General features: G+C 43.1%; 1 protein-coding gene across 5 annotated transcripts in view; it reads right to left on the bottom strand.

Annotated features, from left to right (window-relative positions):
- The window catches only part of cbfa2t3 (CBFA2/RUNX1 partner transcriptional co-repressor 3), a 51,782-nt gene that overhangs the window by 22,729 nt on the left and 4,841 nt on the right, over window positions 1-24,212 (bottom strand). Inside the window, exon 1 of one of the 5 annotated variants that reach the window (XM_061764209.1) lies at window positions 13,413-14,374. The exons of the other annotated variants lie outside the window; for them this stretch is intronic. The gene's annotated coding sequence lies outside the window, so the exon portion shown is untranslated. Of the gene's footprint in view, window positions 1-13,412; window positions 14,375-24,212 lie in introns of those variants that run through there. 5 annotated transcript variants of the gene reach the window in all.

A 24,212-nucleotide genomic window follows, 5' to 3' on the forward strand; every position in this document is an offset into this window, starting at 1 on the left:
CAGAGGCCAAACTGCTGTTTGGTCACTTTACTTTCTTTGGGACAGGAGAGTAAAATAAAGGAGAGAATACAAGCATGGGGGGCTGCCCAGTCTGTTTACTCCCTCTGTGGGATTATAGACAGCTGTATAATCTGAACAGCTACAGGGACAGGGTTCACACACACACACACACACACACACACACACACACACACACACACACACACACACCAGGCTAGGGATTTCACTTTTTAATACATTAGGAAGTCTGCAACCCCATCTGTGGCCATCTGTGCTCCCACTGTGCTATGCGCTGAAGGACGAAACACTCGCAGAGAAAGCAGAAGGGAAAGAAAAAGAGAGAATATCAGGTAAAGTGAGGTGGTTAAGTCCAGGTTTGGACCATGCCCCCCTATGAGTCCGCATTAAGAGGGAGCAGATGTGTCGCTGTCACTCCTGCACTGACGATTAAACTGAAAATAAACAATTTATCTCTGCCCTGCTCTCGCTTGACTTTTTGAACAGCTGTACATCTGCACGTTTGATGTAATCTGCCCTAAAAGATAGCTCACCAAAGAAGCTCTAGTCTAGAATGTCCTCTGTCTGCTGCTCTCCCCTTGTATCATGATGAAACAGGATGAAAAATCACTCTCTGCAAGACACCCAGCACCAAATATCATGGAATAAGTAGCGTGCAGGACTGTGGAGTTTCGTCCTTCTTTTGGGCTCTTATTATGTACTAAAGAACACATGGCTTCATTAAATTTCTACAAACACAACACGAGTACATATTGTCAACACCATCTTGTTATGAAACAGAAGCTCCATGTATTGATCTGAATATATCTTAGTGTATGTTAATATGTTTTCATGCCACACTGGAATGGAAACACAGCTGCAACTTATTAGTTTTAGCTAACCACTGCGAAGAAGTTCCTTTAAATCCTCCTGTCCGTTCAATCGCTCGTACTCCACAGAGACTCTTGTCAGTGACCACATAGTCCTAAAACTCTCTCTCAGTCTGTCACTTAAACTCTCCCTCCCTCCTTCCCACTGTAATTCGCCCAGTCTCCAGGAATGCTGTTGTTTTTAATTTCTCCCAGCTGCTCTGGCTGGCTGCCCAGCCGCCTGCCTTCCCACATCTGTTCCCTATGAAGCCGCTGAGGAGTCCACACAAACAGAGCCTGAGCCTCTGGCCCACAGACCCCCACCAGGCCTTCGAATGAAAATATGGGGTTTGCAGCCTTGGGCCGTGGACCACAGATACAGCTCCTTCTGCACCCCTTACTCTAATAATATCTGCCTGATTTCCATCAGGATAAACTGCTGAGGCTCAGTAGTGCACAAGCTCATCTCCTGAGGAGAAATAACCATCTATAGAAAGAACATTTGTTCTCTCGGTATGGCTAATCATTGTGAGGTAAGATTTGTTTATTTGTGTCAGCACCAATTCGGCCCCTTCAGACAGATCCGGACTCTGCTTCATCTTGAGCTGATTTAGAGTTCAGAGGCTTTTGAGCCCTGACTAATGACAGACTATGTGGCATGGATGCACACGCACACACGCAGACACACACACTTACACACACACACACACACAAATGCCTATGACATACAGTATGTTGGCAGTATAGTTATGCTCAAACTGCAAACAAAATCAAATGACGGTGGACATGCAATGCTAACTGAACAAAGGAGCCAAACAGAAAACTACCAAAGGTTCGTGGGTTCGCCTTAACTAGCACTCACAATAGCCATTCTATATTTTTATATAAAATGGGCAGCAAATTATAGTTGCAATTATGTTTTCTTTAAACTTCTGTTTAAATGGGCACCTTGGCAACAAAAAAAATTAGCGCACAGGCTGCAAGTGAGTGTGGATTAAAGACAATTTATCCAGAGTTAAGGGTAGAGGAGTTGTATTTGTCTCTCTGAGCTGCAGGGATCTTGTCATCCAGCGCTCATATCTGTGAAAGCTGTTATTGATGTAATTGTATTGAAGTTCTTGCGACCATCTGTTGTCCTTGGGGAGGGTCTGGCTTCTCTCGTCGGCAGTGAAGTGGTTATGTGCAGCACATCACTGCTGCAGACGCGCTCGCTGAGAAAAAAACTTCCTTTTCAGATTTTCCCAACGGCTGCTAATAAAATCCAGATGTTAGATTGAGCTGACTCCCTCACCTCTCCTCCTCTTTATGTCCTCCCTCTACTTGTGTCATTCTCCATTTCTTCTCTTAGCCCCCTCCTCTTCCTCTGCCTACAACAGTACTAATCATTTATTTCAGCTCTTTCATCTTCTTCCCCGCCCCTTCGTTTAATACCTCCCCTCAAGGATCCATCCATCTACACCTCTTTCTTTTTGCTGCAGCCACTAACCCAGAGTCATTTCTAAATAAAGGAAGGTATTTGTGACATTTAGTGAAGGTAGGCTGGGCCAAGAACAACTCCCTGGCTAGCCACACACATCTGGAGTGTGTTAGAGTGCCAGTTGTACCAACCATGGTTCTCCCAGCAAGCACACATGCAAAAACTGATCACATATCTGGATCATAGAAAGTGTTGATCTATCTGGAGTTCTGAACTGTATGCATAATCGTGTTCATATTATGTTGTTGTCACCCAAAACAGCTAATGCTCCGTGCTGCATCCGTGTACAACAATGCTCTCTTTCATAGGCTGTGATGCTTTCCCCTACAAAAGAAGATGAATTAGCACTACTTATGGGGTTTGCATAACTGTTTACTACTTGGGATTTAGTATGTATCCTGGTATGCATACAAAGAGCACAGGTATGGCTATGGGGATTCTGATGTGGGAACAGATATATTGACACAGACAGCTTTCATTTAGTTTACAATTAGAAGAAGATACAAATTAAGTTAATATAATGTCTTCTGAAATTATGGAAGCACAATGTTGTGTGCATGTTCGTGTTTGTGTGTGGCTCCAGGGTCTCTGTGTGAGAGGAGATGAACACCTGAACATCAATAACTGTCATGAGGCCACCTGGGACCCCACAGCCACCTTGCACCATGGGCACACAGCCATCACCAGCACAGCTGCCACAGGGGTGGGGGGGGGAGGCTGGGGGCAGAGAATTAGGGGAGATAGTAAGAGTGCACGGACACACAGGTATATAAGAACGTGACTGTACTTGAACATCTGGGACGGGAGAAAAGGCAGACAGAAATGAGGAGACAGGAGTTTCTGCCCAGCATCACCTCTGTTCTCACTCATCTTCTTTTCCTCGTTCTGTCAGCTGTGAGCCTAATTTTGCCAGCTGGGAGCTTTGCCTCTGGCTGCCACGTCCCAACATTGGGTCAGACTTCCTTCCCTCTCTCCGATGACCTCAGTTAGCAGGCACCATCAGAAATGAGTGACATAATTCCTCTAAATACCCAAAGGACTACTGCTGATAATAGCATGAGATGAGTTCCACACCTGAGCTTAACCGGAGAGACTGTAATAGTACAACAAAGTTTCCAACTTTAGACCTCTCTGATTCTTGAAACATTATCCTGCATATTTCCATTTATTACTGAGATCATCTATTACTGATGTTGGCCTTATGCAATGTCTCATATTGGTTCCTTCCTTTTGCATACTCCACACTCCATATCTACATCCCACAGATGTCGAGTGTGTTGAGTATAACTGACTGGCAAAGGGATCGTATTGATTCACTAGAAATCCCAGTTGTTACAGAAATGAGAATGTTGTCCCTGAGTCAAAATGCCAACAAAGGAAAGAACTGTGGACACACAGGTGTCAAGTAAATACATTACAACATCCATCCAACATCAGTACCAGAAAAAAACAAATGGAAAAAAATACTGTGTTCCCTTCCTGTATTGTGATTCACATTTTGCAGATTCAGTGCATTGCGAATTTTATTTTCAAATTCATATCGCACATAATTCACCATATTACAGGATTTTGAGTGTATGCTGGAATTGTTTTGTGGTAAAATAAACACATCCTAGCGTAAAACATTGCAACTGTTAAAAAAAGAATAACAATAGAAAAAAAAAATCATTAAAACACATTAAAAGGCATTAAATGTACATAGTGTGTAGTAGTGTGCATTACTGTTTGTTTAAGAGTTTAAAAGGTGTTTAAGAGTATAGAAAGTAGGGCTGGGCGCTTTTATGATCAAGATCGAAGATCGTGAATGAATCGATCTCGATTATCAGCTGTGTGCGTGTTTCCTCGATCTAACACGGAGGGAATGTGCGTGACAACAGCCAATCACAGTCATCCTTTTCCGGCTTCACTTCCGGTTGCCAGTTGTGGGAGAAAACAGAAACCACGTCTCCTCAGCTGGCCCGGCCTATAGCGAAACCGAAAGTCCAGGTCCAACTCAGCCGTCGTCACATGGAGCACGCCGCGTAGGCAGCGGCCACTCTTCGCCCTGGCTCCGTACTGGCGATGGAGGCGGCTGGCTGCTCCACGAATATGCAAAGCCAGTTGTGTGGCGGCGTCTCCAAAGCGACCGGGAGCAATGCTATTAACTAGCCGATGTGTAAGGTATGTCGGCACACTCAAAAAAATTAATAAATAAAGAAATCAATAATAATACAAAAAAAATAGAAAACACTCAACATTTAGTTTTTTTCATTTGAAGAAGTATGACCCAAGTGATTATATGGAAAGCATTAAAATGTGAGCGCAGTCAGTACAGCTTGTCACTCACTGCTGCCAGGACACATCCATGTAGCATTGGCAGTTAGCCACTGCTAGCGGCAACCAATCCATCAATCGTGTCATCATTGTAAAAGTTCAAACTTGTTAATCTGTATTGTTATTAAAGATGATAATAATGTTATGAAGGTATATAGCATCATAACTGGAGAATGTTAATGTTTACAATCCAATTTGCCATCATTATTCCAGATGGCGCAGTTAGCACATGTACCTCCAAAAATACTCAGGACTTCAAGCTAGTGTACTGTTGTTATAGTTTTATATATTCGTTGCACTATTGAGTGAAAATTGTTCTTATATTTCTCTATATTTTATTTCCCTCATTTGCTTAGTATGCCAATATCATGTTGGCGTTACTGTTTTAAATATTGACTGTGAGAAGTGTTGTTAACAAAAGGTGTTTATAAAATGTTGTCAGTACAGATACTTTAAAACTGGCTATTTTAAAAAGTTTAATATACATATAAATCATAATAATAATCGAGATCGAACAATATGAAATATTTTTGTTGTGATCATTTTTTATTTTTTTTTGCCAGCTTGCCCAGTCATAACAGAGAGTGTTCTGTAAGAGTATAGTAGAGGTTTATAGGACTGTGGGGAAGAATCCCCAAAATATTTACACACTACTTCGTGGTCCGGCAATAAATGAGGGATTACTGTATACATAGGGTTGATATTGATTAAAGCAGTTATATTTTCAAGTTTTTAAACCCACATAGAATGCGGGTTTGGCCAAGAGGCAGGGTACGCCCTCAACTGGTCACCAGCCAATCGCAGAGCACATATAAACTAACAAACATTCAGTAAAGTAAAATTTTAGTGTGTTAAATTAACCTAGCATCTATGTTTTTAAAAAGTTGGAGGAAGCCAGAGTACTTGAAGAAAACCCACACAAGCATGGGGAGAACATGAAAACTCCACACTGGAAGACCTGAGTCTGGATTTGAACCCACGACCTCAGAGCTGGATGTGCTAACGACTCGGTCACAATGCCACCAACATTACAGCATATCAGAACGAAATTCTCAAACACCATGCAAACTTGCCCCAACGGCTGCAATGACAGCTTAATTTGATTGATTGCTAAGTGCATGCTATAACACTTTTGGTGTCAATTCACCAAAAGTGTGTTATAGCATGCACTGAAACCTTTCTGGCATCCAATGTTTCAGAAATTAAAGCATTTCGGCTGAGAAAAGTGGAAGCTCATTTGATCCCAAAAAAGCCATAATTATTATTATTTTTGGACTGACTGAATCCAATCAAAATAGAGACACAATTACCGGTAGGTTGATCATTTGGCCTTTTTGATGCATAATTACTTTTATAAGAATGTTGACACAAACAGTTTAGCAGTCATGAAAAAGAAAATTCACCATAAAAACCAGGATTAAAAAAATGAAATGGACTTCGGGAATTACGTAATCAAACCTGATTGAATAAACAACCAATAAGCTATTCAGCAACCAAAAAACATATTGCGGGTCGTCTATCTAAACGACTGCTCCAACAAAAATAACTTCCATCAGCTATATGCAGCTTGGCCCAGCCCCAGTTAGCTCATCAAGCTTTTAATTACACTGTTAATTGTATACAAGGGAAGCCTGGGAATAGGGCAACAAGGTCTCGTGAGGACCCATCTTGACAATTATGACAATGCGGATGTTTGTTTCTTGTTTACCAACAGAGTTAAACAAGTGGAAAATGCCTTGCAAACTGCACTGTACAGAGAAGATGTGCAACTTGCATCACTACCTGACTAGATGAGTGAGGCAAAGGTTGGGGCTGTAAAGTTGAGTAGGGAGAACTAACTATCAGGAGAAGCTGAAGGCCGCTTACAAAGAGTTATGCACTTTTATGTACTGTATCTGGATCAGTTCATGTTGGTCACAAGAGGGTGTGTGGTTGTAAGAGTGGGGGAAAGAAGCTGGCGTGGGAATAAGTTCAGGGCATATGAGCTTATTGTATTTGTGGGAGAGTTTGGCTGGAGTCTCCACAGAGTGACCTGTCTGTCATAGAGCTCCGCTATAACACAAACATCCTTTTAACCCCCTCCCCAACACACACACACACACACACACACACACACAGACGCAAGACCACACTGCAACTAAAACGAGAAACGCTTGCTGTATGATTTTCACAGAGTTCATTCTCCCCTGAATGTACATCCATTGATATTTTAGTGCATGGAGCTTGTTGCCTGTCCGTCTTTCCCTCACATTGAGCAGATGTTCTCCCTCCACTTCTTCCAGGAGCATTGTTTGAGTAGGTGTATCCAGGAAACAGTGGCCGGTGCTCACTTCCTGTGTGACAGGTGTGCGATGGAGGCCTGACAGCTGCTGTCCTACCCGCTCTCCCCGTCTTGCTCTCGCTCGATCCCTCTCTCCTGTTCCTTTTCTTTCCAACCAGCTGCACCAGAGCGTTCCACTGTTTGATCTGATGTTATAACGGCCGCCTGCTGATTTATGAAGTATAACAAATGCGTATATGTGCCTTCACTGTGCACACAGGTTATGGTATCGCACTGTTTGCCAGCTTCATGGACCACGACAACTCGCATAAGTTTGTCATGACATTGAGCTGTCACTCACTGTTAAGATGGGCGAACCAACAGCTCATTAGTCATCCTCCTGCTTCATGTCATCTACTTCATTTGGGTCAGTGTTAAATGTCTTCTGTGTCACTATGGAGCTGTGAGTGCGAACAAAACGGTCTGTATACCCTGAGCTGCTCACTGTCTGCCAGCGCTCTCACACCACTTTGTTTGTCCCACAGACACAGTAACAATAGGTCCTGATGTAAGCCAGGCAAATGCAAGGTGTTCTGCATTACACCTTCCGTCCACTACCCACTTCTTTAAACATGCCTGGAACCCCAGGGAGGCAGAATGTGGTAGTTGGTGGGCCGGGGGTGGGGCGGGGGGGGGGGGTGTTCATTTGACAGGTTCTAGAGAAGCTCTGACATTTTCTCCAACAGCCGAGACACGAGGCAAAATAAATAACAACAATATGCCTCTGGGACACTCACTGACTGCAGGACAGCTCCATGCAAACAAAGAGCGTCGATAATGATTATTGTTTATCATATGGCTGATGAGCGGGTTACGGTGAGAGTGAGGAATGGCATCCAATGCCACCAAAGGAAGAAATTTTGTGCGCTTTACCTCACCAAGTTAACTCCATGAGGTACATCTGCATAATCGACTTAAATCCATTCGGCATTATTTTTTTTGTAAAGGTTAAAAAAAAATTATGTTCTTGTAATGGATCTCAGTGGCGGCTTGTGTAAATTGGCTGTTCAAACTGGCTGTTCAATGTAAAGATAGGGCAAATTTTGTATCAATAATGTCTCCCTAAAATGTTTTAAACAAAAAGGCGACTGAGGCTTTCATTGAAGAAAATACCACTTTTCTCAGAAATTTATAACAAATGTTTTACATGAAAACTAAATGATGTACAATACCATGATTTCTTTGTAAGTGGGGTGCATAGTCTTTGATAAGTCCTCTTTTCTCTCAGACAAATACTACATACTTGTTGCTGTTCACACTCACATTCGCTTCTTTGGGCAATAAAGAATTTAGATGAACCTAATATGCATGTTTTTGGAATGCGGGAGGAAGCTGAAGTACCCAGAGAAAACCAACACAAGCACTGGGAGAACTAGACTCAAATGTAAGGAACAAAAAAAACTCACACTCAATTAAATGTAAAATGTGGACTGACTTGGCTTTTTAAAGGTTATATTATTTTATATACCGGTACTTAAAAAAGAGAGAGGCGCTTCTTACCTATGACAAATGGGATCATCTCTCGCCGAGGGTAGCATTTGACACCATCAAAAATAAACCTTACACTCAGACTGAGATCCCTTGTGACTTCTTAATGTCACGATAACCATCGCTCTTGGACAAGAAAACATGTAGCCTCGCATCATCTGCATTACAGATACCCCTGCAAAGGCTAAACTGGAATTTTACTAAATTTTACACTGGAATTACTGCTATATAGGCAATGATTTTGCGTGAAAGGATCAGGGTAGAGTTTGTGTGCGTGCGTGTGTGTGTGTGTGTGTGTGTATGTGTGCGCTCGTGTATTTGAGTGTGTGAGCAGAGACAGAGAGGCAGAGGAAGGAAGGCTGGAGCCGAGATTAAGGTCCGTTCTCCTAACTGGTAACAGAACGGCATTCAGCAGCTCAGCTCCCATTTGAAGACGGACGGAACCATCTGTGTGGCACAGGATCTGTTTCCAGGAGATAACAGCTTTTTAATTTGACAAATGCTGCTTTTATATATATATCTATATATATATATATAGATATATATGTATATATCTATATATATACATATATAAAGAGAGCGCAACCTATGTAATGCTCCTCCATTGCAGCAGATTGCTTTCAGGTGGAAGTCTTAATCATTTCAGCCTGTTCTTTACTTTAGTAATGGTTACTCCCTGTCTGTGATAAAGGCCACAGTGTAGGGCAGAAGGAAGGGGTTGCCTTATATCGAGACTTGCTGGTGATATGAACTTCCCATTGTCTCTGTCGCCCCGTTCATCTGGCTTGATTAAAACACTGCTACTGTAGATTAGCCCAGCTGCTTCCTGTGTCTGACTCTGATCTGAGCACACTTCCAGCCATGCGCTCCCACGAAGTGGAGCAGATAGGAGGTGGGCTGGTGCAGCGAGACGACAGGGACACAGAAGAGGGTTAGAAGAAGGTCAGGGGTTTCTGGGCATGTGAGGAAGTACAAGGTGAGGAGGGAAAGCGGGAGGTGAAATAGGCACAAGACAAGGAAGGGAGGAGGAGGAAATGCTTTTCTCCTCTGTGTTTGCATTGAATTCATACCACACATCAATGTGTACTGTATGTGACAGTATTTATGGCTAAGTGGCTCTGTCTGCTAGAAATGTGCCTTCTTTTTGAAGGCATGATCGGAGGTGCAATTTGTCTTGGGGGTAATTCTGGGAAAATGAAGCAGCAATCCAACAAATAATTAAGAGATATTTTCCTCCATGAATGTCTGCATGGTAATTGGTGGGTTTCACCTTCTCGGCATGCATGGCAAGTCAAAATCAGACGTCTTATAATTGCTGTGGATGTAAAAAAGTGTTGTGTAATGGTTTCAGAGTGTTGTGTGTTATTCTTCAGAATCGAAGCAAGTATGTATGCATATAAGGAATGGTGCCAAAAGAAGAAAAAGTGATATTTTACACACACACATTTGGGGTTTTACTTGGCCTCCGCCCTTAGCTTTGCTCCCACGCTGTGGTGTCAGCGGGCCGGCCGGCCACTGAGTGTGTTTCTCATTGCTTCAGATGTTGGGAAGCTCTTCAAGTTCTCCACTCTATTCTTTGACATTCCCCCTCTCCCAAGAGAGGATTGGCAGCCTTGTCGCAGTAATGTCAAACACATGTGAAGCACATACACACTTTGGATAGAGTGGCGCAAGCGGCAACCAGAATCACGATGTGTTTGGACTAGAGCCGCTGAGACTGTTAAGAATCAAACTTTGCCACGCTCGTCATCAGTCTGCAGTTTTCAAGTGCATCACGCTCCTGTTGTGAGCATCCGTGCAGCTCCCACAATCAACCACGGCAAAAATAATGTACAGTGCTCTATATTGCGGTTCACCTATTGCAGACTCGGTGCATTGTGGATTTTTTATTATTTTCATATCATGCATAATCCACCATATTCCTGTATTTTGAGTGTAGGCTGCATTTTTTTTGTGGTAAAATAGACACATCTTGCCTTAAACATTAAAACTCTAAAAAAAGAAAGAAAGAAAGAAAGAAAGGAAAATTCATTAAAATACATGACAAGGAATTAAATGTACATAGTGTAGACTATCCCTGTGCATTTATTGTATGCTTAACAGTTAAAAAGGTGTTTAAGAGTATATAAAGTGTTTATAAAACTATGGTAGAGATTAATAGGAGTGTGGGGAAGATTGTCTGGGGAGGTTCATTCAATTTAAATAATGAATGAATAAATAATCCCATAAATATGTTACTTTGCGGATTTCACCTTTTGCGGCGGTGATCCAGAACCTAACCCCCGCGATAAACGAGGGATGACTGTATTTCTGTGAATGGATTCCATTTAAGTCACTCAGTGCAGTGCCAGAACTGCCTTGCAAGGTCCGGCCTGGCATTCACGGGAAAATCAGGGTTCAGTGTTGGAATCTAAGATTCTCTTACTTCATGTAGCTCATCAGACGACAACAAAGAAATGCCTGATTGTGTGAAAATTTGTGTGAGACAAAATTTAAGCATATCAAGCAAGTATTATTTTGAGTTTCCATCAATATCCATATATTTCCATTGTCCTCATTAGTCTCGTGGGTAACCTGAGGCCTGAGCCGGGAGTACTCCCCGGACTGATCGCCAAGGAAACATACAAATAAAAAGGCATTCAAACCTATAGACATATAGAGTCTTCAATTAACTGTTCATGCGTGTTTTGGGATGTGGGAGGTACTTTGAGGAAACCAACGCAAGAACAAGGAGAAAATGCAAATGCCACACAAGATCCCCATAACCAAGATTTAAACCCACAACCTCAGAACTGTTAGGCAGATATGATCAGCACTATTTCACCATCCTGCCTACTTTAAATTTAAAGTACGAGACATTTATCTAACAGAGCCATTGCAGTGATCAAAACCATTCAGAAGCAAATTTCTGAGGGGAGTGATGGTGGTTCACAATCACAAACCACACGAGCTTTCCAGACCAAGCTCATTTACTGTAACTGTACATTGCAAATTGTGCAAGTCAAGTAGGCGCACACTCAAAAAGACCCCAGCTTTTCACATGGTCTGTGCCTTCAGTCAGACACTACACTGATCGTAATGTAGTTGACAGATGGCAAGAGGCCGCACAAACGCACACACGTGCACACGCACGAGGCTGATGTGTTTGGCTTGTCTTGTTTGTGGCGGCCCAGGTGTCTTTGTTGTGCTGACCACCTGACTGACTCGCTGTGAGTTGGTAGCGCACGCCCACCTGAGGCCATCTGCTCCACTCGTTAATTAGGAGGCAGGCGGCTTCACCTGCACTGCCCGCATTTAAATCACAATAATTACCACACAGCCCACGCGCAAATACAATAAACATGAGGTTTTTTTTTTTTTACTGCAGCAAATGACCAACACGAGAAGACACACAGAAAATGATAGAAGAGCAGAAAAACACCTTCGCGACAGTATGATATGATAAACTTCAATAAATAACAAGATGATAACAACATAAACCAACAAACTTTCAGTCTTCAGTATTGCTCTCTCCTAAAACCTCATCCTACGTTCGCTTATGATGATGTACACACACGAGGCTCTTATCACAAGCTCGTGGTAAATGGGCAGTGAATAACCACTCACGCTGGGGTCATAATGAATGGCATGCCTTTTAAGAGCACTACTTAATGATGAAGAGGGGACATCTGCCCCAGTGGGCCGGTCAGCTCTGGAAGGAGTGAGGCGGAGATGATGCCTGCTTGGTGATGGACTTATCCTGTGCGGTGAGGCAGGGCGTCTGCACTGCGGTTTCACCCTTGCCTGTAACCTCACATCCATTGTTGGAGTCTATTATCGACTGTTCAATTATTCAGATGATATTTACCAGCGGCAATTATACGGGGCCGTGTGTCCTGCAGAGAAAAAGGCCTTTGTGTTTTACTGTTGCACACACTGTTGAGGTGGGAGAGAGTAGTGCTGTGAGGCCGTTCAACTGGGGGTAGAACTTCAGGTTTCCTCACAGGGAGTGTCTCCATAGGGCCTCCATTGGCTGCTTTTAAAATCATCTTTATGGCAGATTTACTTTCATTTGCTGCCATATTATCTTTCATTTCTGTGACGAACACCCTCACCGGTGTGATAGAGATGCTGCTGCTCTTCTACTCCATTAAATTTTGAGACTAATACCTCAAAACAGGACAAAAGATAGTACATAAGGTTGGAGAAGTTGTCATGTGGCACCATACGGTTCAGTACAGAGTAAATGTCTCAATTTATCCCCTTTCACCTCCATCACCGCCATCCAGTCAAGGTGGACACGATGCGAAGCGGAGCAAAGATTTTGTGTCATCACTTTGTTTCAACCACTTTGATGTGCAGGACAGACCTCTCCCACTCTCCCTCGCTTTCCCTCGCTCTCTCTCATCCTTACCTTTATTCCCGGAAATAAATGCAAACTACATGGTTCATGTTCATAGTTCACGGCTCATAAATACAACAAAATAACTGTAAACCATGTTGACAGCATATAATATTAAAACAGCCTCACATACTGCAGTAGCTTTACTCAGGACACAACTAGAGTGGACATTGTTTTTTTTTTGTTTTTTTTTGCAGAGATTGGAAGATCTTGACATGCGTTATCTGATACTACCAAGAACTATAAGATATAAAAGTTGGCTACGGATGAAATCATGTCGACATGGAAACCCCCCCCCCCCCCCCCCCACACACACACACACACACAAACACAATAAATGTTCCCTGACTGAAACAAAGTTGGATGCCGCTGATGATGAACAAGTACAAATTGAGCAATCTGAACAAGATAAGCCTTGTTTCCTAAGGAAGAAAGCAACACCAACAACACCATCAACCTGTTTGGAGGAAAATCCAAATCCCAAATCAAACATCTCACAATGAGGTTTTAGACTGTTTGAAATTTTTACTGTCCGTGTGGTTGTACAATAATAAAAGGTTAACTTACTCAGTGAAGGTCGAGGTCAAACTGAGATACGTGAAGAGGTGGTAATCCACAGTTTGTAGAATAGATTTTATATCGCCTCAATCCTCATTATTTTGAAGGGGGTGGGGAGTATACAGCTACTATGGATCGAATGGACACTGTTCCTTTTTGTTGAAATACTGACAGGAAGGGGAGACAGAAGCAGCCACCATGAAACATATATAAAAATATGTTCAACTTTCCTTTGGCCGTTCAAAATTGTCTCTTGGGCTTCAGGGGGGTTGGATCATTTACGAGGTATTTAATTTCTTTATTGTAACGGAAAAGGTTAGAAAGAATAATAATAAAAGCAGGCAAGCCTCAAACACAATTAGTCTTTGGTTTTGTAGGATGTGAAATATCACTTGCCCAGTCCCTATAAATCCGCGGTCTTAGTCATGTCCACTTTGAGAAAGAACCAAGTAACAGACGAACAAGTCAAACGCTTAAACCCTCAAATCCTGGTGAATCCCACGTAAAAATTGCAAAAATATTAATATGCGGATCCTTGATTCCGCAGAGTGCGCCTTCATCCACGCGTGACTTCTTCTTTAGTTTACTCTTGCAGGAACACAAGTCCAAAGACGTCCGATCAGAATAATTCCTCCCGTTTTTCTGTCTGAAAAGCAGTTATTGGCACTGTAGCGAGAAAGGCGTGCGTGCAACCTTCTTCTCCACCTCCGCCGACTGTCAAGGCTTTGTGGCCACCGGGTTTACTTTTCAAGCATGTGCGCTCACGGAGTGCTTCTCCAGTGCAGAAATCAGGCTTTCCCCCTCTTGTTTTGTTCTCACTAATGAATGGAGCTGGCGAGCCCACTGTGCGCCCCGACCGCGGCTCTCTCGCCTCCTCCGCCTCTCTCTCTCTCTCCCTCTCTCTCTCTCGCGCTCTCTCTCTCCCACTCTCTCGCGAGCTCTGTCGCTCTGTCTTTGCTGTCCCCTCTGCAGCCTTCTGTCTGCGTTTAAAGACCATCTGGAGCGCTCTCTCTCTCTCTCTCTCTCTCTCTCTCTCTCTCTCTCTCTCTCTCTCTCAAGACATAAAGGAATCCCAATGCAACTTATGGGCTAACAATTACTGTAAAAAAAATAAAATAAATTAATTGTTACACAGATGCATTTTAAACCCCATTGTACCTTGTGTCCTTTCTAATTATTCCAATCATAAAGTGACCGCAGGAGCTGGGTGATTGTTTGTCAGTTCCCTCTCCTGCCAGTGAGGGCCGCTGTTTCCCCACAACAAGACGCCAAGGGAAGCGTTACCAGCCAAAATGTTATCCTGCAGACATGCGTCTTTCTTTATTTACCAAACAAAATATTGGGAAATACCATCTGATATCGAATGAGTTGAGCGTGATTGTTTTTTTTAAACATATACCAAATGCATACGTTTTTGTAAGTCTTAATTTGTTTGTTTGTTTGCAGGTGCTCTATCACATATTAAGGCTGATGTGAAGATAAATGTAAGTACATCAGATGGACAGTTATTAAATGTCGGCTTCGCCTTTATTCCATGGAAGCTTTTATGCTCACATCCATTTTCCATTTTATTGCTCCTCTTTATTGGGCGTCTTTGTTGCCTGCTTTTATTAGCAGCCAGTAATATCATACAATCTATTTTTTGTTTTGGTTTTCTTTACACGCTGTTTATTATTGCCTTTTCTTTTAATTTATTGCTTAATCTTCAATTTAAACCCACCCACATCTGTAGCAATGCTCAACTCTTACCCATTGCATTCTTATGTTGAAAGGGCACAATATCGAAATGCATTGTATCTTAATGTAAATTACTACTGATGAAACATACAGCATGTTGTATATGCATCCATCGATTTCCTTTCCCCCTTATCCTCACTCGGGTCACGGGCTGCTGGAGCCTATCCCAGCTATCATCGGGCGGGAGGCGGGGTACACCCTGGACTGGTCGCCAGCCAATCACAGGGCACATAGAAACAAACAACCATTCACACTCACATTCACACCTAGGGGCAATTTAGAGTCCTCAACCGACCTACCACGCATGTTTTGGGGATGTGGGAGGAAACCGGAGTGCCCGGAGAAAACCCACGCAGGCATGGGGAGAACATGCAAACTCCACACAGGCGGGGCCCGGATTCGAACCCTGGTCCCCAGAACTGTGAGGCAAATGTGCTAACCAGTCGTCCACTGCACCGGCTGTTGTATATTCATGATTCATTATTCATCATGATAAAAATCTAAATTTGTCATTACTGGACTGTTATAAATATATTGAATGTATATTTGGCTATATGTTATTTTTACTTAACCTATTATGTTTTCTTTTTTACTTTTTTCATAATCTAAAAATTATAGGTACATGCGTTTGCATTTGTGACCAGAAATACATTTGTCTGTGACTGTTTAAAGATTTGTTGGTGATGTATGCTGACGTGACCTATGGTCAAAGAGATTATAGTTTTATGATGACATTCATAGCCACCATAGACAAGGACACTATATTTTTAATATACTGAAAATGGTTACAATTGTACTTAATTCCACTCTATCTACAGCTCACTAAATAAAAAATGCAGTTTATTATGTGCAGCAAGTTCATTCTAAGAGTGAGACTCATCCACCTGTCCACAAACGTGCGCGCACGCAGGCCCACGTACACGCACATAGACACAAACATAAACACACATGCACACACACAAAGTCGCGATGAGGGACAGTAGACAATGCTGACACCCTCCTGACCCCCCCTGTGTCTACAGAACAAATAGAAGCAGCTTGTAAAGTACACACAGACAGCTGCTCTGCCCCAACTCCAGTCTCACCAGCCTTACCAGCCACCAACACAAATGTCGCTTTCATATCAAGCCAAGAGCACCTCGGACTAAATAATGCACATTCACTGGGAAGGTCCGGCTCTTTTTTTCTCTTCTTCTTTCAGCAAAGCAACAGCTCCACATGGCGCTCAACCAAGCAGGCCCACTTTTGACTACTTGAAGTCTGGTGCCAACCTTTTTACTTACACCGAAACAGTGGTGTTACTCTGTGCCACCAAAGGAAGGAAACATACAATCACAGTGCAGTTTACCAACCCTGTGCCGATACAAAGATGCGTAGTCCAGTATGAGATGTGATATGGCTACCAGGAGATGTGTGTAGAGTAGGAAGATGGAAGAGGGTTGTCTTGGAGATGAGATGTTTATTAAACTTACTTTGTACAGTATGTTTCACCTTCTCAGAACTCTGGTCAAATGTGCTTCTGCTGGTATGCATTTTGTATTTGTTGCTGTCTGGACTTTGTTTTCTCATGAGATGCAGGATATCAAAAAGACAAGAGGCGTATTTGTCTGTGTGGTAGTGAGTGACAGAAAGGTTGGAGATGGGGGTAGCATCCAAAGAAAGGATTCCTGTCAAGATGACAGCTCCAAGACGGACAGGATGCTATTCTCCTCGGGAACAGCGTCAGTCAACCTGTCAGCCCGCTTCTCCGACAGCCTCTCATTCCTCTTAATTTGGCCTTTTGTTGAGCGGTCACTGGCTAAGCGCCGGCACTCCATGTGGTCGGCCTGATAAACTGCACAATGAAACGCGTACAACTCTCTGAGATGAACTGTGTGACATAATACCGAGGGTGGAAGTCTCTTTGATGTCATTAATTGCAAAAACAGCTTTGTCTTTTCCTATCTCACACCACAAACACCCCAGTCTTCTGGACTCTATTCTATTCTGTCTATTCTGTATTGACAGCATCTCCTGGATGGTTGAGCACTTTCTGATATGCAAACATTGGAGTACGGTCTTTGTGTAGGTATGGTAATGGAAAGTTCCCTCAGCGTGCGTGCATGTGTGTGTGTTAGAGCAGGGAGAAAGAGAAGTTTGCAGCGCTCACACATTGTAAATCCTTTCTTATAATGGCAGTCAGAGGCTAGAGTGTTGAAAGGAGATAAGACCCTGAAGCCGACTGAAAAGGAACGTTAGAAGCATTGTATTCCTGCGCAGCTCTCACTTCCCCATATCCTCTGCTCTGATACACTTTCAGCATGCCACACTCTGATGAAGCACCCATTAAAGAGACCAATGCATAGGTGAGCTTAACATGAAAAAAAAAAAAAAAAAAAAGGTTTTCAAGTCTACCACTTGATCAAAACAAGGCAGGAAGGATTGGGTTTCTATCAAAGAATTTCCCCAGGAATCATTTACATCCTCTTTGATAGCTGTCATATAAACCTCCTGACATTTTGTTTGTAATTGAGCAGCAAAGTGTTGCTTGTTTGAATCATCCATACAAAAGGAGAATTCCAAATTCATTGCGAGTGTTTGTAATGAAAAATGTTCTTTAAAAAGGTTTACTGTGAAGCCCCCCGCCGCCCCCCCCACCACTCCCGCTCCCCACACACACACACACAAAAACAAGAAGCTGTCTTTTCTCCGGCTCCAGAAATAGTGTTCTTAATTAAGGATACCTTAATCGCACTGATTTGTCCTTGATTTGATTAGTAATTGGCAATTGCTTTTCAATATGTATTACGAGCTCCTACTGTAAATCTCTGGAGGGGAACAGGTTGGTTCACAACTTCATGGATGAAAGATTATTTCTTTAATCCATACTTATCTATACATGTGCCATACATCTCTCTAAATCTAAGCTATAATTAATGAATGTTCCGAACAACAAAGTGTGAAAGGTTTAGAAACAAATCTGACCAAATCAAAACCAGCACTGAGTTTGGCGTAACTCTGCGAGGAGGCAGGCTAGACCTGGTTTAGATAATTTTGTGTACCACCGTAACCATTGCGCATTTAAAAATGGGACATCTGCGCTGGTGTGGGGTCACCACAGCCGACTTTAAGCCTGTCCAATCGAAGCGGGTTCTTTCATCCCCTTTAAGAGCTCTGCAATAGTCTCATATGAAAACGTCTGTATATGCGGAAGAGGATTCAGTCATCTGTGCATGACTGGAGCATTGTCACTGCTCTTGGCCGATGTGACAACAGGCAATCTGATTAAATAAAGTACGACCTGGTGATAACCGAGGGCGACTTAAATATGTCAATGAATTGATTTCTACTATGCTTCAGTGGGTTTGATACCTGCTGTTGACATATTTATGAATGAAAGACCTGTATGTCCGACATGTCAGAGGACACATCCTCGTTGCATTGGGGCGCCCATCTTGACTCAGCCCGGTCTGCCAAATTGGCAAACATGCCAGGGAGCCTTGCGATTGCACAAAAATCAAGATGCACTCCGGCGCACACTGTGCAGTCTACGAAAATACTGTAGAGCCCTAGGTAAGCAGTACCCACCAGAAACCAGGGGAAAAAAACATTTCAGGGTCAAAACAGTTGTACTGTTAAAAGTAAAACATAAAATAATACTCACAAGGGTCGCGGGAGTGCTGGAGCCTATCCCAGCTATCATCGGGCAGGAAGCGGGCTACTCCCTGAACTGTTTGCCAGCCAATCGCAGGGCACATATAAACAAACAACCATTCGCACTCACATTCACACGTACGAGCAATTTAGAGTCTTCAATGAACCTACCGCGCATGTTTTTGGGATGCAGGGGGAAACCGGAGTGCCTGGAGAAAACCCACACAGGCACGGGGAGAACATGCAAACTCCACACAGGTAGGGCCGGGGATTGAACCCCGGTCCTCAGAACTGAGAGGCAGACGCTCTAACCAGTCGCCCACCGTGCCGGAAAACATAAAATAATTGAATAAAAATGAGAAGCCATTATGTAAAAGTCACATGGCAGTTGCACCTCAGACATCTCAGTTTTGAACATTTGTAATTGTAGTACAAATATAAGAAGTCAATAGCCAAGGTTAATTGCAAACTGAAAAAGGATACTCCAAAAATGAAACAAAATGTTCTCTAAAATACTTTCACCTTTCGACGTTTGTTTTCAACGTCATTTTCAGGTGTATATTGTTCTAGTTGATGAATGATGAACTGAGGTCTTGTGAGGTCTCAGGCAATAAGCTGATATACGTGATGTCATCTGTGATGGCAATTTATTTGTAACGCTAAGGTTTCGTGCAATTTTTGTGACATATTGTCGACAAATGTTTTGTCTGATTCAGAAATGTATAACTTCAGGGGAGTTGAGGTTTTTATTGCTTATTTTATTGATCCCTAGGGTAACTTTAGTTTACCGTACACCAGAGATTCTCAAAGTGTGCTATAAGTACCACGAGTTATACACGGGCTATCTCTCGTGGTACGCCAAAGAATCACTGTATGAAATAAAATGCAAGTTCACAATATTAAAAAAAAATTAAATACAATCAAACAGAATGAACGTTATAACAAAGCTAAACTCAACCACGAACTCCCTAAATACAAGCAGCACATCGACTGTCCTACCAGGGAAAATAATACTTTAGACCACTGCTACACCACGGTAAAAAACGCATACCGTGCTATACCTCGTGCAGCCTTGGGCTCGTCTGATCACTGCTTAATTCACTTAATACCGACGTACAGGCAAGAACTTAAATGTGCGAAGCCTACAGTGAAAACAGTCAAAAAGTGGACAAATGAAGCCAAGACGGAACTTCAAAGCTGCTTAGACTGCACAGACTGGAGTGTCTTTGAAAATTCAGCTGGCAGCCTGGATGAATATACGGACACTGTCACATCCTATATCAGTTTCTGTGAAGAGGTCTGTGTTCCAACAAAATCATTTCGCACATTCAACAACAATAAGCCGTGGTTCACTGCTAAACTTAAGCAGCTTCGCCAAGCTAAGGAGGACGCATATCAGAGCGGGGACAGGGCCCTGTATAATCGAGCTAGAAACCAGCTGACCAAAGAAATTAACATTGCAAAGAGGATCTATACAGCAAAGTTGGAAAAACAGTTTAGCGCAAACGACTCTAAATCAGTCTGGCATGCATTCCAGTCGCTGACTAATTACAAGCGACGATCCCCCCAAGCTGAGAACAATAGCACACTAGCCAACGACTTGAATACCTTCTACTGCAGATTTGAAAAGGACAGTTTCACACCACACACCAACCCGGCCGCACCCGCGACCACAATCACACCTCTGACCTTTGCGTTAACCATCCATGAACAGGATGTGAGACGCATCTTCAAACAACAAAAGATTAACAAAGCGGCAGGCCCGGACCACGTGTCTCCATCCTGCCTCAAAGTCTGCGCGGACCAGCTCGCGCCAGTCTTCACTCAGATCTTCAACAGATCACTGGAAATGTGCGAAGTTCCATCCTGCTTCAAACGCTCCACCATCATCCCAGTCCCCAAGAAACATGCAATCTCGGGTCTGAATGACTACAGGCCTGTCGCTTTGACATCTGTGGTCATGAAGTCCTTTGAACGTCTTGTGCTGGACCACCTCAAGAGTGTCACAGGTCCCCTGCTGGACCCCCTGCAGTTTGCCTACCAAGCGAACAGATCTGCGGATGATGCAGTCAACATGGGACTGCACTTCATCCTAGAACACCTCGACAGTGCAGGGACCTACGCGAGGATCCTGTTCGTGGACTTCAGCTCAGCGTTCAACACCATCATCCCTGAACTCCTTTCATCCAAGCTTCTCCAGCTCAGCGTCTCACCTGCCATCTGCCAGTGGATTTACAGCTTTCTGACGGGCAGGACACAGCAGGTCAGGCTGGGGGAGGCCACCTCATCCACACGCAGCATCAGCACTGGGGCGCCCCAAGGTTGTGTCCTCTCTCCGCTGCTCTTCTCTCTCTACACGAACGACTGCACCTCAGCGAACCCGACTGTCAAACTCCTGAAGTTTGCAGATGACACCACTGTCATCGGCCTCATCAAGGATGGTGACGAGTCTGCATATCGACAGGAAGCGGAGCGGCTGGAGCTGTGGTGCGGCCGACACAACCTGGAGCTGAACACGCTCAAGACTGTAGAGATGATCGTGGACTTCAGGAGGCATCCTTCGCCACAGCTGCCCCTCACGCTGTCCAGCTGCCTTGTGTCAACCGTCGAGACCTTCAAGTTCCTGGGAATTACAATCTCCCAGGACCTGAAGTGGGCAACCAACATCAACTCCGTCCTCAAAAAGGCCCAGCAGAGGATGTACTTCCTGCGGCTTCTGAGAAAGCATGGCCTGCCACCGGAGCTGCTGAGACAGTTCTACACAGCGGTCATCGAATCAGTCCTGTGTTCTTCCATCACAGTCCGGTTTGGTGCTGCTACAAAAAAGGACAAACTCCGACTGCAACGGACAATCAAAACTGCTGAAAGGATTGTCGGTACCCCCCTACCCACCCTTGAGGACTTGCACGCTGCCAGAACTAAGACAAGGGCGTGCAAAATCCTCTCGGACCCTCCCCACCCTGGTCACCAGCTCTTCCAGCTCCTTCCCTCAGGTAGGCGCTACCGATCAATGCAAACTAGAACTAGTAGACATTCCAACAGCTTCTTCCCTCTTGCAATCAACTTCTTGAACAGCTAACTTACAATTCCATTACAACAAGCTGGCAATTTTTTGACTTGAGTTCGTTGTCACATTTCTGTATTATGTATTACTCGTGCACTCACTGTAGTTGTCTCGCCGTGCTGCACTATTTGCATATAGTGGCCACTCATGCCAGAGTAGCATCTGCTCCATTTGCACACTGATTGAGGAGTATCTGTAACATTTGCACAACCATTGTCCCAGATTATCGCAGTACTCGTCACTTTAAACCGCATACACTCCTTGAAGTCTCAGTGCCCTTTGCACAATGGTCATTGCACCGGACTATTGCGATATTAGCCATTCGAACTGAGGACTCTGCATCTTTTTGCACAATTGTTGTTTGTTGTTGTTTTTTGTCAATGTCTTTATGTCTCCAAAGTGTTCTGTAAATTGACTGTCTGTTGTACTAGAGCGGCTCCAACTACCGGAGACAAATTCCTTGTGTGTTTTGGACATACTTGGCAAATAAAGATGATTCTGATTCTGATTCTGATTCTGATAACTATGCAACAGCTCATTTAAACTTTGTGTCACAATTGGTTTTTGAAGGCGAGGAAGGCAAGGCAAAAACGTGGAGGACCCAAGTGCAGGGAAGCAGGGAGGCAAGGCAGGAGTGCAGGAGTCTCAAAAAAATATATTTAATTTCCCCCCCAAAAAAGGCAAACAAGGAACATGGATAAAGCAAACTAAACAAAGTCCCACAACAGATAACCAAAGTAATAAAGAAAAACTTGAATAAACCTAAAACTGGAAACAAAACATGAGTGGTGACTAAGACTTGGCACAGACAGAGACAATGACAATGAACCGACGAGAACTGAAAGAAACCAGGGAACTAAATACAAAAAGATTGACGACACAACGAGGAACACCTGGACAAGACACGAGCGGCTGGGGGGAGCTGATTGGTCGACACAAGGCAGGTTGACGACAACAGGTCGACACAATAACTAAATGAGCACACGACATGAATAACATGTCAACATAACATAACAAAACTAAACACAATCCAAACCAAAACGCAGACCATGACACTTCAACTCGCTTTTGTGACAACAGAACAACTTAACATTAATGAAGACCTCAAATCACCTCAAGTCTTTGTTGATGTTGACGTTTATCTGCAAGTCTATTTTTTAAATTTGTATTTCCTTTATAATAATGTACCCAAACTATTTAAGCCTCTCACTCAAAGTAAATAGAGGGTCATCTGCATGGCAAAACAAAAAGCGCTGATGAATGTGTATAGAAACAAAGCATAAATGGTGGAAAATAAAGCACTATTTATTCTGATCTCTTCAAAGAAAGTATTTATAACCCATTTTTACAGTTGACATTATTCTTGACTCAGCTCATTAACTCATGGAATAATAAAGCCTCCTCACAGTTAGTCCCCGTGGATAAACTACGGTAATCAATCCTTGATTTTCACTGCCTCGGAAATTCCTTTTGTTTAATTTCGAGAAACGTTTCAAAGGATCGAGTCTAACCTCATATTTTATAACTCCCTTTTTTGAAGGCCGACTGACCCTATTGACTTTGGCACCATAGACAAGAGTCATGCCATTCGTTTTCGTCATTGTCCTGTTATTACACCATTTCACATCTCTCGCCAATGCATTTATTAATTTATTTATGGTTACATGCAAATCAATGTGGGTGTGTTTCTAAAGAAGTAGTGTTGTAAAACCTTTTGCAACGTGTTAGTGAAATCTTGATTTGTGTGTTAAACAGTTTTACATTTTTTAATGGACTGTATATGTAACCACCATATGCTGATATTTGTCAGGAGAAAATCTGGAGAGTAGCAGGGGAAAATTCTCTCAGAATGGACCATTGTAAAGGTATTCTATATTCGTCAGCAGACAACACCTTTGCCTTTCCCAGAGACTCAACTTCAGAATTATTGACTTGTCCATAAATCACTGAATGGCTTCGGTCCAAGATCCTTATCAGATCTCCTCACTCAGTATCAACTGTGCAGAGCACTACAGGTATGATAACCACATTCGAGATAATTGCGTCCCAGAGTTTTGTCTCTTGTAACATTGAAGTCAAATGTAAAACAAGCGAGATGAACTAAAACCAGCTCAAATCCATGTTACCGACCCCAAATTTGTCCAGCTTGTTTATGTTTTTTGCCCATTTATCTTTCAAGTACATCTCGCCCCGAGTCAGCTGGGATAGGCTCCAGCACCACTGCGACCCTAGTGAGGAGAAGCGGTACGGTAAACGGACAGATGGACAGAAGTACTATGAGTTGCCTTTGGGTATTAGAAGTGTCAATAAAGTTTTCTTTCCTTGAATCGTTGAGCTGAGCAGTGAGTTTTTTCCCCCACACGTAAACACTCATA

This window comes from Phyllopteryx taeniolatus, chromosome 2, assembly GCF_024500385.1.
Source record: "Phyllopteryx taeniolatus isolate TA_2022b chromosome 2, UOR_Ptae_1.2, whole genome shotgun sequence".
Lineage (NCBI taxonomy): Eukaryota > Metazoa > Chordata > Actinopteri > Syngnathiformes > Syngnathidae > Phyllopteryx > Phyllopteryx taeniolatus.